Below are 13,448 nucleotides of genomic sequence, written 5' to 3'. Positions count from 1 at the left end.
TTTCATCCATGAATTTAATGCAGAGTTCTGTCTAGTGGTTCTTTCTTTGATAGTTGAAATCTCCATCTGTCAAGTTTCATTTGCAATGTTGTAGAATTCACTCATAGCTGGGCTTATATAACTTTTCCAATTTCTTGTTATCACTTAAAAAAAATCTTTTTTGCAATTTAAATATGTACTGCTGTATATGTGAACTTCATTTGAACTGATTGGAGCTTATCTCCCTGGGCCTCTAGTGAAAATGGACATATATTCAGCTAGACTAGCCCGGTCAACAAATGTAAAATAAATAAAATAAAATAAAATTAATATTAACTCTTTTCTACAGGCTCTTTTCAATGATAATTTCCATTTAAGTAATTCATTGATTTTGTTTAATGCCCCTATTCCTTCATGTGTTAAGAAAATTGACTTTCCTCTTCTTTGGTCCCTTTTAACAATTGCAAGAAAAGTGATAACAAGAAATTGGAAAAGTAATATAAGCCCAGCTATGAGTGAATTCTACAACATTGCAACTGAAACCTGTCAGATGGAGATTTCAACTATCAAAGAAAAAAACACTAGACAGAACTCTGCATTAAATTCATGGATGAAACTTAAAAGGCTATTGAATAAGAAGTTGATTTCTATTTTTTCTTTCTTTTTTAACAAATTCTTAAGTTACTGTTTTGATTCATAGATTAATAGGTAGACACTCCGTAAATACTTATTATATTAGGTTTTTTGTTCATTTGTTCATGATTGTTTATATCTGCTTTCTAAACGTGATTTTTTATTATGTATTTCTATATTATTTATCTTAAAATTTTAATAAAAATATTTAATAAAAAAGAAGTAATAATGTAAAAAAAAAAAGAATGAGAAGTGTACTAATTGGTTATGTGAGAGAGCAGCCGAGACATAGAATATTTGTCTTTTCGACATTTCCCAGTTAGGGGTTGCCACAGCAGAACTCTGGTCCCCTAATGGTTTGCAGTAGATGTTTTTATGGTGCCGAGTTGCCAGCCCGATGCCCAACCTTCAGTGAAGGCATGCCAATTCACGCATGTCTTTTGGAGGCCACTCAACCACGGGGAGGACATGCAGACTCCACACAAAAGGCACTCCAGTCATGAATCGAACAGGAGAACATCTTGCTGTAAGGCAACAACGCTACCGCTGTACCACCGCGGCTAGCTGAGACATAGAATATACTACAAAATTACATTAAAGCAAGCACTAGTTTAGATATTTTTAAGAACAGCCTGGGCACTTATTATGCAAACAACTGTTTTGGTATATTGGAATACTAAAATGGCATTAATGCCCATACATCATGCATTTGCATGTATGTATGCATATATGTATGTAACATTACTAGCAAGGAGCAAAGGTAGTTGAATATGAACAGTCCAGCAAAACAGATTTCAAAACATGTCTGTACACTGCTTCAGTGGCATATCTGTGTAAGTGTAAATCCTTGCTATATGCTTATGAGAATATTCCTACCCATAAACTATTTAAGTCCCTTTCCTAAATATATGCTTCCCATCAAAAAATGCAAATGCCGGTTAAAACACTACATACAACACATGGACACAAGATATTTTGAAATAAAAATGGCATTTTTATTATCTATGGAGCATTTAGCATAGAGCATTATCAGTGGTTAGTAATGACTGTAGATTACTGGTATGCCTTGTTTTATGTATAAAAAAAAAAAACAGTTAATAGTTACACATGCACTAAGACTTTGTCATCAGATGTGTAAACAAGCTCAGCTGCTGCATGCATCAGTTAACAATGAAGATATTTAAACAAAGCAGTGAGGAAAGTGTTCCACATCTTTGCATCAAATTATTATTGCAAAAAAAAAAAAAAAAAAGGAGCACAATATAGTACAACTGTCAGAAGATTATCAGACATGGCTATATTTCCAGTCAAGTACATTTGTAGTTCTCAGATTATACCCACGGAATGTGAGTTCCTAGTTCATAGGTTCATAGGTAGGTACTAGGCTATCAGCTCTGGGGCCTATACAAGCCCAGCCAAAAAGGTACCCTGGCTTTTGCCACCCAAGAAAATTATTTTCCTGTGCCACTGTCGAGCAGAGCCACAGAGGTGATCCTCGGGGTGAATTTCCTATAGGTTCATAGGTAGGTACTAGGCTATCAGCAAAAGCATTGTTCTGCCCTCAGGCAGACAGAGACACACACAGTTGGCAAGCCCGGGATTAGAACACCACCCTAACTACTTTATCACATTACAGCATTACACAGTTACAGAACGTGCTACCGAGTTAAAACACATAATTCAAAAATTTGAGTCTTGTTCTTTTCATGGGTTCATTTCCAGTGCTGTTCCACTGACACCGTTTTATTTTTTTATGCGATACCCAGGCATCTTGTGATACTGAAACAAAATGCACATAAGAACAACACAGAAAATGAATAACAATATCATGCAGATGACTACATATTTGTGTGTCAGTCTTAGCATTATGAATATTATAAACCATCCCCTCAGAGCATGCCCTGCAGCGGGATAATGTCATTTGATATGTAAGTTATCAACAGTAGTCAGCATGAGCTGGAATCACTATAGAGCATTTATACTTAGTAATAAGCACAGATGGCCCCAAGTGCTACTGTCATGTTTCAGACCTAAAGTACACATTGACGAAATAATAAATATATGCAGTTTTAGTCCATTTTTGTGTCTTCCCTTGCAAAAATGTGGATTTCCATGGTGTCCATCATTGCACACAGAGACTGGTGCTCACATGATCTGGTTTTGACACCAATTCTCTGCCATTTTTCCATACATTTTTAAAGGAAAGTCATAGTAGATGATGGTGAGGGTAGTGTTCCATTTAGAACACAGAGGGGGTGTGAGGAGGAGTCTAAGGATTCTGTACCATTCCTTGTCAAACACTACAGCTGAAGGCTTCTGTAGGAGGGCTATATTGGGTCTATGTACAAGACAGAGGCTAGGAATAGTTTAGCCAAGGCTGTCAACAGTGCTACTGGCATTCCACTCACAAGTAAAGAGTGCTGTTACAGTGACTTAAAAAAAAGGTGAAAACAGGGCCTCCTTAGCTAATGGGAGGATTATTATAGCTCCAATGAACCACCTTAGTTGTATAAGTATATGGCCCTATAACGATGCAATACACTACCATGACATGGCAACACAAACAAATCTTGATTACTGATTTTTATTATGCGTAGCTTCTAATAGAAGGAAATAGGCAGGGGCATCAGAGAGATTGCGATGCCTCAGAGGGGCAAAAGGTAATTAGGGGTTTAACTATGACTGATTGCCATTTCATAACAACACTGACTTTACCAATGTGTTATCAAGTAAATGGACATCAGGTCATAAAGTGGCTGTCAGACAATTACATGAGCATGCATACTTTACATTTGCAAGTGGCACAGATCTGTACAATTAGCTTATGCAACTTTGCAATAGTCATCCATTAGGTAAAGACAGAAGTCTGGCAATTGAATTACAGCAACTGAAAACATTCTCTACTATTCATTTTATAATTCAAGACTTAATAGCTGTAATCAAAATTTAAAATAGTGCATACATAGTCCCAATATGCATTTGTCGAACTGTTCATCTTAAATCAGATTTAAAATAGATGCACTCTTGTAGATTGCTTATATTGTAAGAGACAGAAATATGATAACTTAAATGTAACAGCAATTTTGGCATCACTCGTTCATATTTAGATGTAAAGACCTACAAATGTATGTGGAATATATACTGATTGGGACATATTGACATTACAGAAGATTTATGATACTTTTTCTTTTTTGTCCTCCATCCTGTTTCTCACTATCATTTCTAATTTTTGTTACCTTTTATTGCATGTGCGCAATCATTCCTGTTGCAACACAGACAACAGCACAGGGAAATAGACTAGCCACAGTGACTCAGATCTCCATCCCTCCAAAGTGGCTGTGGCAGCAGCACCAGTAGAAGTACAGGCACCCAACACTTCTGGTTCACAGCCTACCAGAATTACCTCCATAACACCTACATTACTTGCACCACCTGCATCAGGTTGCTTTGCCCTGGAAGCAGATACAATGGTACACACCAAGAGTAGTGGCAGTGGAGGTAGATATTTTGTCATTTTGTAAGAACTATCAAGGCTGGTGAAGAAGATTATGGACAGGTGTCTCAATACCCACATTATCTGTATGGAAAACAGCCTTCAGCAAATTTCCAAATTATTGCCTCATCCAATATTGCTCCGGGTGTCTGTAACAGGAGACAGTGGTGACAGTTCTGAGGGTCAGGGCTAGATTCCCACTGTATTCAAGCTAGACAGGGATGCATCTCCAATGTCCCACACCTAAACCTAATCATGGTATCCACCACTCTCTTGTGTTCATCAATATCCCTGTATGTTATGAATGTCCTGTAGGTCTGTGCCTGCTATCTAACCTAACCTACATGCATACCTCTGTTATTCCTAAACACCTTCCTCAACATTCCTCTTTCTTCAAAAAAATAAAATAAAATGGGCACCTATTCAACAAAAAAAAAATCCCTATACATAACACTCCACTTCACATGCATGTGTATTACATACTTAGTTTGGTCCATTTGGTAAAACAACATTATTAAGTTATTGTTTCACATCCTTTATGATGTCAGTATCCACATTTCCCAAATTCTTTATTTAAATACAGTGTTAGCTTGTGAAGAAGTGGATAACTATGGTCCTTTTACAACACCGTCCTGCTAATTCCTTAGTTAATTCATTAATTCCTCCTCCAGTGTCCAACCCTGCTTGCTCCCAATTTTAACCACTGCTTAATCAATTCACACTTTTACTCTGGTTAAAAGATAGATTTACATATTGTGCATATGGCCAGAAATGACCTACAAATGGAAATATCTGTTTCTGTACTCAGCATTTGTGCAACTCTTGTACACTGAGTGGCAAAACCTATTGCTAATTCTCTTTCTATGGCAAAACATCAAACAATAATTATGCATGTGATTTTACTTTACAATAGGTCATGCAGATGAGATTGGCAGAAGTGCACTTCACTAAGTGACTCTGACAAAATGAAAGTAAAGTCAGTGGCCTCTGTTAGTTGTATATGATTTAATGGGTTAAAGAGTATATGATATGAGGAGTCCATTCCAATGCACACTCAGTATATAGCTGTATGCAGCTGGATGTAGTGTTTTCTGATATATTCCTTTCCAGTGTCACAGTTTGTCCCATTAACTTGTACAATTACAAACATATTTGCACACTGGTATTGAATGCAATAGAAATATCACTCACATATATGGCTTGTAATTATCCTGCACATTGTATACACATAAAAGAGATTTAAATGATGCACACATAAACACAATGCGTACTTGAAATCATGAATTATGCAGTGATATGCAGATGAACAGTCAGGAATGCAAGGGTGTTGTGATTGCCATCCTGCACAATTCTTCACATGTGACTTATAAGACACATGACAGTCCAAGTCCAATTGTGACATCACCTGTGACAGCATTGCAGTGGAACATATTTGTTAGTCTATCATGACATCCACTCTGGTAGTGTTTATATAGCATCACTCATACACACATAGACTTTATTCCCTACCATGACATATTATTATTATTATTGACATTTGTTAACCGGGTTAGTCCAACTGGGCTTGGGACCCATTTTCAGTGGAGACCCGAGGAGAAAAGCTCCAAGCAGTTTACAATAGAGGTTATACAATCACTAAGTAGGTATTTTACAAGCACAGTTTACACAAATAGATGATAATACTTAAAAAAGAGACAAAAGTTATACAGTGTTGAATATGAACAAATTGGTTTCACGTTATATATGTTAGACAAATCAAAGTAGAAAATTAAAGGCAGTATACCTATATTATATTACAGGGTAGCAGTGTAGTTTCATATTTACATATTTATATGAATGGTTTGTTTTGTCAGTGCAGGTATCAGAGATTTGGGGAGAAAAAAAGGCTTGATTTGGTCAAAAACAGGTTAAGAAAAAAAGGGTGGAATGACATAGGTTATGGAGAAAGTTATCAAGTTGGGGCTTGGGAAGGACAGATTTTAGATTTTAGTAGATGAGCCTTAAGTTTTTCTTTAAAGTGGGATGGGTGAATGATGGAACAAATGTCTCTGGGTAGTTTGTTCCAGGTTTGGGCAATGGAGGATTTGTAGAGGTATTTGCTGATAGTTTGTTTGGGTTGGTGGGTTTGTAGCAGTAGTTGGTTAGAGGTACAAAGAGTACAGGGAGGAGAATAGATCGAGATGAGAGAAGAGAGGGTAAGGCAGAATGAAGGTTTGTAGAGAAGAGAGTGTAGCATTTGAAGTTGGGATAGCTGCAATAAGTGGGGAAATTCAAGCCTGTGTAGGGAGTTAAGGGATAGGCAGTGGTGTGCTTTATATGGTGAGTTTGTAACAAATCTAGCTATCTTATGGTATGTTTGTTGATGTTTGTTTAAGGTAGTAGTTTGGATATGGGTAAATATAGGGGCAGCATAAAGAAGGGAGGGAAGGAGAAATGCTTGGGCAAGGGATAGTCTAGCACTGGATGTTAGGTATCTTTTGTTATGATATAGAAGACCTAGTTTCTGGTGAGTCTTTTTTATACTGTGAAGTAAGTGTGTATTAAACTTCAGCTCATCATCGATAATGACTCCTATAGGTTTAGTTTGGGTTTCAGTTTTAATAGTAGTGTTATTTGAAGAAGTGATAGTAAAGGTGGTTTTGTGGTAAGAGAGACAGTGAGGAAGAAAAAGTAATAGTTTGGTCTTTTTGGGGTTGAGGATCAGTAGGTTATTGGTTAGCCACTGTTCAGTAGAGAGGAAGGTCTGTTGGGTAAGAGTATGAAGTTTGGATATGCTGTCAGAGATACATATGAGGGTAGAATCATCAGCATATTGGATGAGGGAAGATTGTTTACAAGATGTGTGGAGGTCATTAGTGAAGATGTTAAAGAGGAGGGGTCACAAGATGGAGCCCTGGGGAACACCTGTTGGAACAGGTATAAAAGGAGAAGTGGAAGAGAGCCATCTTACTGATTGTTTCCTGTGAGTTAAGTAACTAGAAAACCAGGTAAGGGTGGAGGTAGATATGTTGAGATTATCAAGTTTGGATAGCAATAGGGGATGTGAGACTGTATCAAAGGCTTTTGAGAGGTCAAGGAAGAGACAGGATAGAAGTTTATTTTTGTCCAGGGCATCAGCAATGGTATGGGTAAAGGATAGTAGGGCAGTAGTTGTGCTGTGGTGAGGACGGAAGCCACGTTGGGTGGGGGTGAGGAGATTATGTTGAAGCAGGTAGTCGAGTAGTTGGGAGTGGGCACATTTTTCAAGAATCTTAGAGAGGGGGGATAGGATGGCTATGGGTTGGTAATTAGAAGGGTCAGTAGAATTGCCACCTTTGTGTAGAGGAATGGTGAAAAAAAGATTTCCAGAGAGTGGGGACAGTGGATTCTTGTATAGATCTGTTAATTAGTATGGACACTGGGTAGGCTATGGTGTCTGCAGCTAGTTTGAGGAAGGTAGGTGGTAGATTATCAGTGGAGGAGGAACAGGGTTTGAGTTTATAAAGAAGAGATCTTACATAGGAGGTGGAGACAGCATGTAGTGAGAATGGAGGATTGTCAGGTAGGCTAAGTAGGGTATTCAGGGGGGGTAGTCTTACAGTTTGATGGGATAAGTGACTGAATAGTATTGATAAAGTGATTGTTAAGAAGGGTAGCTGTGTCTAGAGGGTTTGTGTTGGGGAAGGCGCTGGGTGTTGATGGATGACCTGGGGTCAGGATTCTGTTTATTGTAGTCCAGAATTTCTGAGGGTTTGCTTTGTAAGTAAGTTGGCCAGAGTTGTAGTAGGGCTTTTTATCTGCATTGGCTTGTTTCTTAGTAAGGTTTCTGAGGTGCTTGTAGTGGTGAAGGTGGGATAATTCTTTGGTTTTGGTCCAGGCTTTCCAGGCTTTATCTCTGTTGAGCATGAGGGACTTAGTTTGTTTGGAGAGCCATGGGGCATGATTGGGTTTTACCAACCAAAAAAGCCAAACACAACCAAGAAAACGACGAAAGAAATGGCAGAAGTGGACACCACTAAGAAAACACCTTCAATGATCACAAAATAATAGCGTATAAAAGGTTTAATATACGCTTTCGTCACACAAACTTCATCAGAAAACAGCAAGTACAAGCGCAAAATGGTTTAAATACATCCACTAATCAGTAACTAATTAACTCAATTAAAAAAATAATTAATTAAAATACTTAAATTTAAAAACCAAAAATCAAAAAATTACTTTAATAAATCCAACAATGATTACACATTAAATAAACATCCCATATCGATGCATTTAGAAACAGTCAATTTACGGTGTTTTAAAAAACACTTCAAATTAATAGCTTCGTTGAGTCCTGGTAATAAATCCGATTGTAATCTGACCTGCCAAAGGGTTTCTCATTGTTCTACATAATTTCTGAAGTCCCCATCTCTCCTGTCGTGTTTACATATCTTTAATATAGAAAACATAAACGTCCTAAAACCTAAACATGATGTAGAATGTTTGTATAAAGCATTGTTAGGATCTTTAGTTTTAATAGCATATACGTGCTCTTTAATGTGTCTACCTAAACTTCTCGTGGTCATACCCACGTAAAAAGCTGGGCACACAGAGCACATAGCAATGTAAACTAGCCCACAACTAGTACAGTCAACATAACCAGGAACTTCTAATATTTTTTCGGATGTTATGACATTAATATAAGGGCCCTCAGATATAAAACGACAAACTTTGCAATGGTTGCATCGAAACATGCCTTTCTTCTTTCTATCAATAGAAGTGTCATCAATAAAATGCCGTTCCAAAATTCTTTTTAAAGTTTTACTTTTGCGGAACACAAACCTGGGTTTGGGTCCAACAACTTGGATAATATCAGGGTTTCCCTGAATAACTTTCTAATTTTCCTCTAAAATAGCCCTAATCTTGTTACAATCAGTGCTCATCTCAAAGGAACAAAAATGATCACAACTAGCATCATTGTAAGGCTGAGTCTGGGCAGTACAGTTCTTAATGATCGACCTGTCAAGGATCGGAGGAAAGTGAGTGAAACGTTTATCAAATACTTCATTACCAATATCTATTAAAAACTTTTCATCATAACCCCGCTGAATAAATAAAGAAGCAATGAAGTGAAATTCCTGTATCACATCATGCTCTCTAGTGGTCATTCGGCTAGCCCTGATGTATTGTCCTCTAGGGACATTTCTCACTACATGTTTAGGATGCCCACTTGAATTATGTAAATACCCATTGGTAAACATCTTTTTTCTATGAATTCTACTGTGAAACCTATTATCTACATTGTCCCACCAAATGTGAATGTCTAAGAAGTTAACAGATAATCCAACATCACCAAGTGTGAACTTAAGATAGCCGGATAAAGAGTTAACTTGACACAAAAAGGTATGTACAGTGTCCGGGCTTCCCTCAATGATGAAAATTAAATCATCAATGTACCTGCAGAAAAAAATGATGTTAAATTTCTGCTTCAAAATAGGAATAAATTCAACCTCCCACCATGCCATAACTAAATTGGCATAGGCTGGTGCTGCTGGGGAGCCCATAGCGACACCACGTTTTTGCCTGTAGTACCTGTTGTTAAACAGAAAAAAATTATTTTCCAAAATAATATCTAGAAACCTGCAAATCAAAGAAATAAGAGAATTGTTGAAGAGCTTTTCCTTCACCAAAAAACTGCGAACAGCATCAACACCCTCATTGTGAGGAATGCACGTGTATAATGAGTTAACATCTAGTGTAAAAATAATATGTTTAGAAGAATCAAAAATTCGCCCTTCATGAAAAATCTTCATTTTTTCTAAAAAATGCCAGGAGTCCCTGATAAATGATGAATGATTTTCAAGTAATGGCCCTAACAGAGCATCAATAACTAGAGAAATCCCCTCCGTGATCGAATGGGGAGAAGAAACTATAGGACGTAAAGGAGGATTTAAAACGTCCTTATGAGTTTTAGGGATTCCAAAAATAACTCCTATTTTTGGATGTTCAACTACACAAAAATTATATAAATTAAAATTAATTTCACCAGACATAAGTGCATCGTATAAATGTGAATGAACTTCACGAAAACATTTTAATATGTCATAAAGTACGATGGGTTCATATTCACAGATGTTCCCTAGTATTTTCAACATGTTACAATTGTAACGTTCATGATCCATAACAACTATGTTTGAACCCTTATCACTCTTCATGAACCTGAATGACGTAGTTCACTCTCTTAAATTATTTAAAGCCGTTCTTTCTTGACGGCTCAAGTTGTCACAAAAATAGTTCTTATTCTTAAATAATTCATTAACTTCCTTAATACATAACTCTTCATAAGCTTTGATGGTGTAATGTAAATTAGTTGCATAACAAGAGGGCTTATTAATCACATTACTAGTGCTAGGTAAATCATGCATCAGGTAAGATAGATTCAGTTTTCTGGTAAATTTTTTAATGTCAATAACTGTCTTGCCATAATCAGCTCTCTGACTAGGTATAAAATTAAGCCCATACTTCAAAACAGTCAGTTCTGTAGTGGTAAATAAATGCTCAGTCAAATTAATAACACCAAAACTGTCCGAATGACCAGTTAGGCTTCGTCCCCCGACGAACTTGACCCCAAAAAAGTCCGGCTTCTAGTAAGTACAGTACTTTTAGAATTGTTACTCAAAAAGTTTTTCTTGTTAGAAGCAATATCAGTAGAGGTAGACACAGACCTGTCTTTGCTAACTCTACTAGTGCCCAGACTGTCCGCAGAATTGTCAACGATGTTGTCAACCTGTTTGCTAGTTGTAAAGTTGTTATCCTGAACCCTGATTGGGTTTTATTCGAATTCTTCTAGAAGGAGCAAGGGAGTTAGTTAAGGATATCCAGGAAGGTGTTATTAAAGCTGCTGACTGCCTCATCTAGTCGGATATTTTTTAGGAAGGACCAGTCAATGGAAGATAGATTTGAGTTGAATTGTGTTAGATTAAAATTGGTGAGTGTATGGCAGTCGAGATATAGATGATGTTTGGGGGTTGAGTGTTGAATCTGAGGACAGAGGTGGGGAGGTGATCACTAAGTTGGTCTGGTAGAGTAATAGGGTTGTGGTAATGCTGGGGGCAGTTGGTAAGTATCCAGTCTATTATGGAGCTAGAAGATGTATTTCTATGGAGCCGGGTGGGGGATGATACGAGTAGATGGAAGCCGTGTAAGTTAATACTATTCTCGGGAGAGTCAGTTTTCAGTTTGGACCAGTCTAAGTTGACATCTCCCAAGATGAGGGTTTCATAAGTTATGTTATGGGAAAACCAGGACAGTATGTTTTCAATAGTGTATAGATTGTTTCCAGGAGGGATATAGATGGAAACAATAGTTATTTTCTTATGAGGGTTGAGGTGGCAGTTGAGTATTATAAGTTCTGCTGGGTGGAAGTTGGGGACTGTTATGGGAAGTGGTGATAGATTGAGACTGCTAGAATGGAGGATGGCAACTCCACCACCTTTTTTTGGATATCTATCTGAGCAATATATGTTATAGCCTGGTGGAAGAATTTCATTGTCAGAGATATGTGGTTTAAGCCAGGTTTCAGATAGTGTAAGGATGTGAGGGGTTGTATGGGTTATCCAGGCATGGAAGTCAGTGATTTTGTTGGCTAGGCTTTGAATATTTAGAGAGTATATGGCAAGGTGTTTGGAGGGGGATGATCCAGTTGTAGTGGGCAGGGAAGGTTGAGATTTGTTTGATGAAGGAGGGGGGTTTGAGGATGAGCGGTGTGGGTAGCTGGGAGGGGGGAGTTTGGGCCAGGGTTGGGGTGTATATCTCCTAATAACAGTGTGCTAGTAGTGGGTAGTGAGAGTCGAGGGAAGTGTGAATGTAGTTTGCAGAGTTTGGTTTTAGATTTAGAGTTAGGCAGAATTGTGTGCAATTGGGGTAGTTTATGTATACATGTGACAGGGAGGTTAAATAAAGCAGGAGAAATGAAGCAAAAGGAGGATGTTGGGATGTTGTGAAGTTTTCAGAGTTGCAGGTGGTTGTGGAATGTAGTGTTAGATGGGGTGGTGGAAGTGATAAGAGGTTTGAGATGAGAAATAGGAATGGGATAGAAATAATAAGAAGTTTCATTTTTATATTAGGGAGGAATAATATGATAGAGTTCTTATTTACAGAAGAAGTTTGGAGTAGGGAGTTATGTATAAAAATGTTGTATCAGTTTATTGGGGAAAGGCAGGTAGAGTGGGTACACAGTTGTTAGAGCTAGGACAGGAAGTTAACAGCCATTGGATGGGTAGGGAAAGGGGAGGGACAGGATGGTATAAAGGAAATTGTAATGGGGTGGGTGGGAATGGGGGTAGGGTAAGGGAGTGAAGAGAGCCCGAGCGTAGCGAGGGTGAATGGAGCGGGGCAAACACCAGGGACCAGGAAGACCAAGAAAACAATCAATAAGAGAGATATTGCTACAGACTGAGAAGAGGAGGATGGAGGGGATACTGGAAAGCAAAGCTTAGAGTTAGCAGAGAGAGAGAGATAAAGGCAGGAAGGCTTTAGGGAAACAGGAGAGAGCCCAAAGGTCGTAGGTTAACATGTAGTGAAAAGGTGCAAAGAGAGAAAGTCTCTAGTAATGGAGTGTAAGAGCCCAAACAGTGAGGCTTTAGGGGGAGGCACAGGTAATGCAGAGGATAGAATCACAGGAAAGAAAAGGCTATATGAGGGAGTCTAGTTTAGAAATGAGAGAACGTCAGAGGAATGTGCAAGGCAAGGGGGGATCAAGAACAAGGAGTAGAAGGGTGAGGAGTAAGGAATAGGAGAACAAGAGAGAATATAGGTAGGTTGGAGCTGCTAGCATCTTGTTGTCAGGAACAAATTGGTAATCCAGTTTATTCACATCAGGTTGCTAGCTAGTGCAATTACAATTAGGAAAAGTAATGCACTTTACAAATAGTTATGGTTTCCTTTGCAATAAGTCATTCGCTGGAACACATTCTTAAGTGGTCCTTTTGGAGCTTAAGGATAGTAGCAGGGTCGATGGCCAAATAAAGGGAGGACATCCACGAGATTAGTGTTTCTTTGTAGTGGCTAGGCGAACCATAGAGAGGGCTTTGCTAAGGGTTAAGTGGTCTTTTTGGTGCTTAAGGATAGTAGCAGGGTCGATGGCCAAATAAAGGGAGGATGTCCACGAGATTAGTGTTTCTTTGTAGTGGCTAGGTGAATGATAGAGAGCGTTCTGCTAAGGGTTAAGTGGTCCTTTTGGAACTTAAGGATAGTAGCAGGGTCAAAGGCAAAATAAAGGGAGGATGTCCACGAGATTAGTGTTTCTTTGTAGTGGCTAGGCGAACCATAGAGAGGGTTCTGATAAGGGTTAAGTGGTCCTTTTGGAGTTTAAGGATAGTAGCAG

Source organism: Protopterus annectens, chromosome 7.part0 (genome assembly GCF_019279795.1).
Source record: "Protopterus annectens isolate FY-2018-M chromosome 7.part0, PAN1.0, whole genome shotgun sequence".
NCBI classification, from domain to species: Eukaryota; Metazoa; Chordata; order Ceratodontiformes; family Protopteridae; genus Protopterus; species Protopterus annectens.
This window is presented reverse-complemented; position numbering follows the sequence as displayed.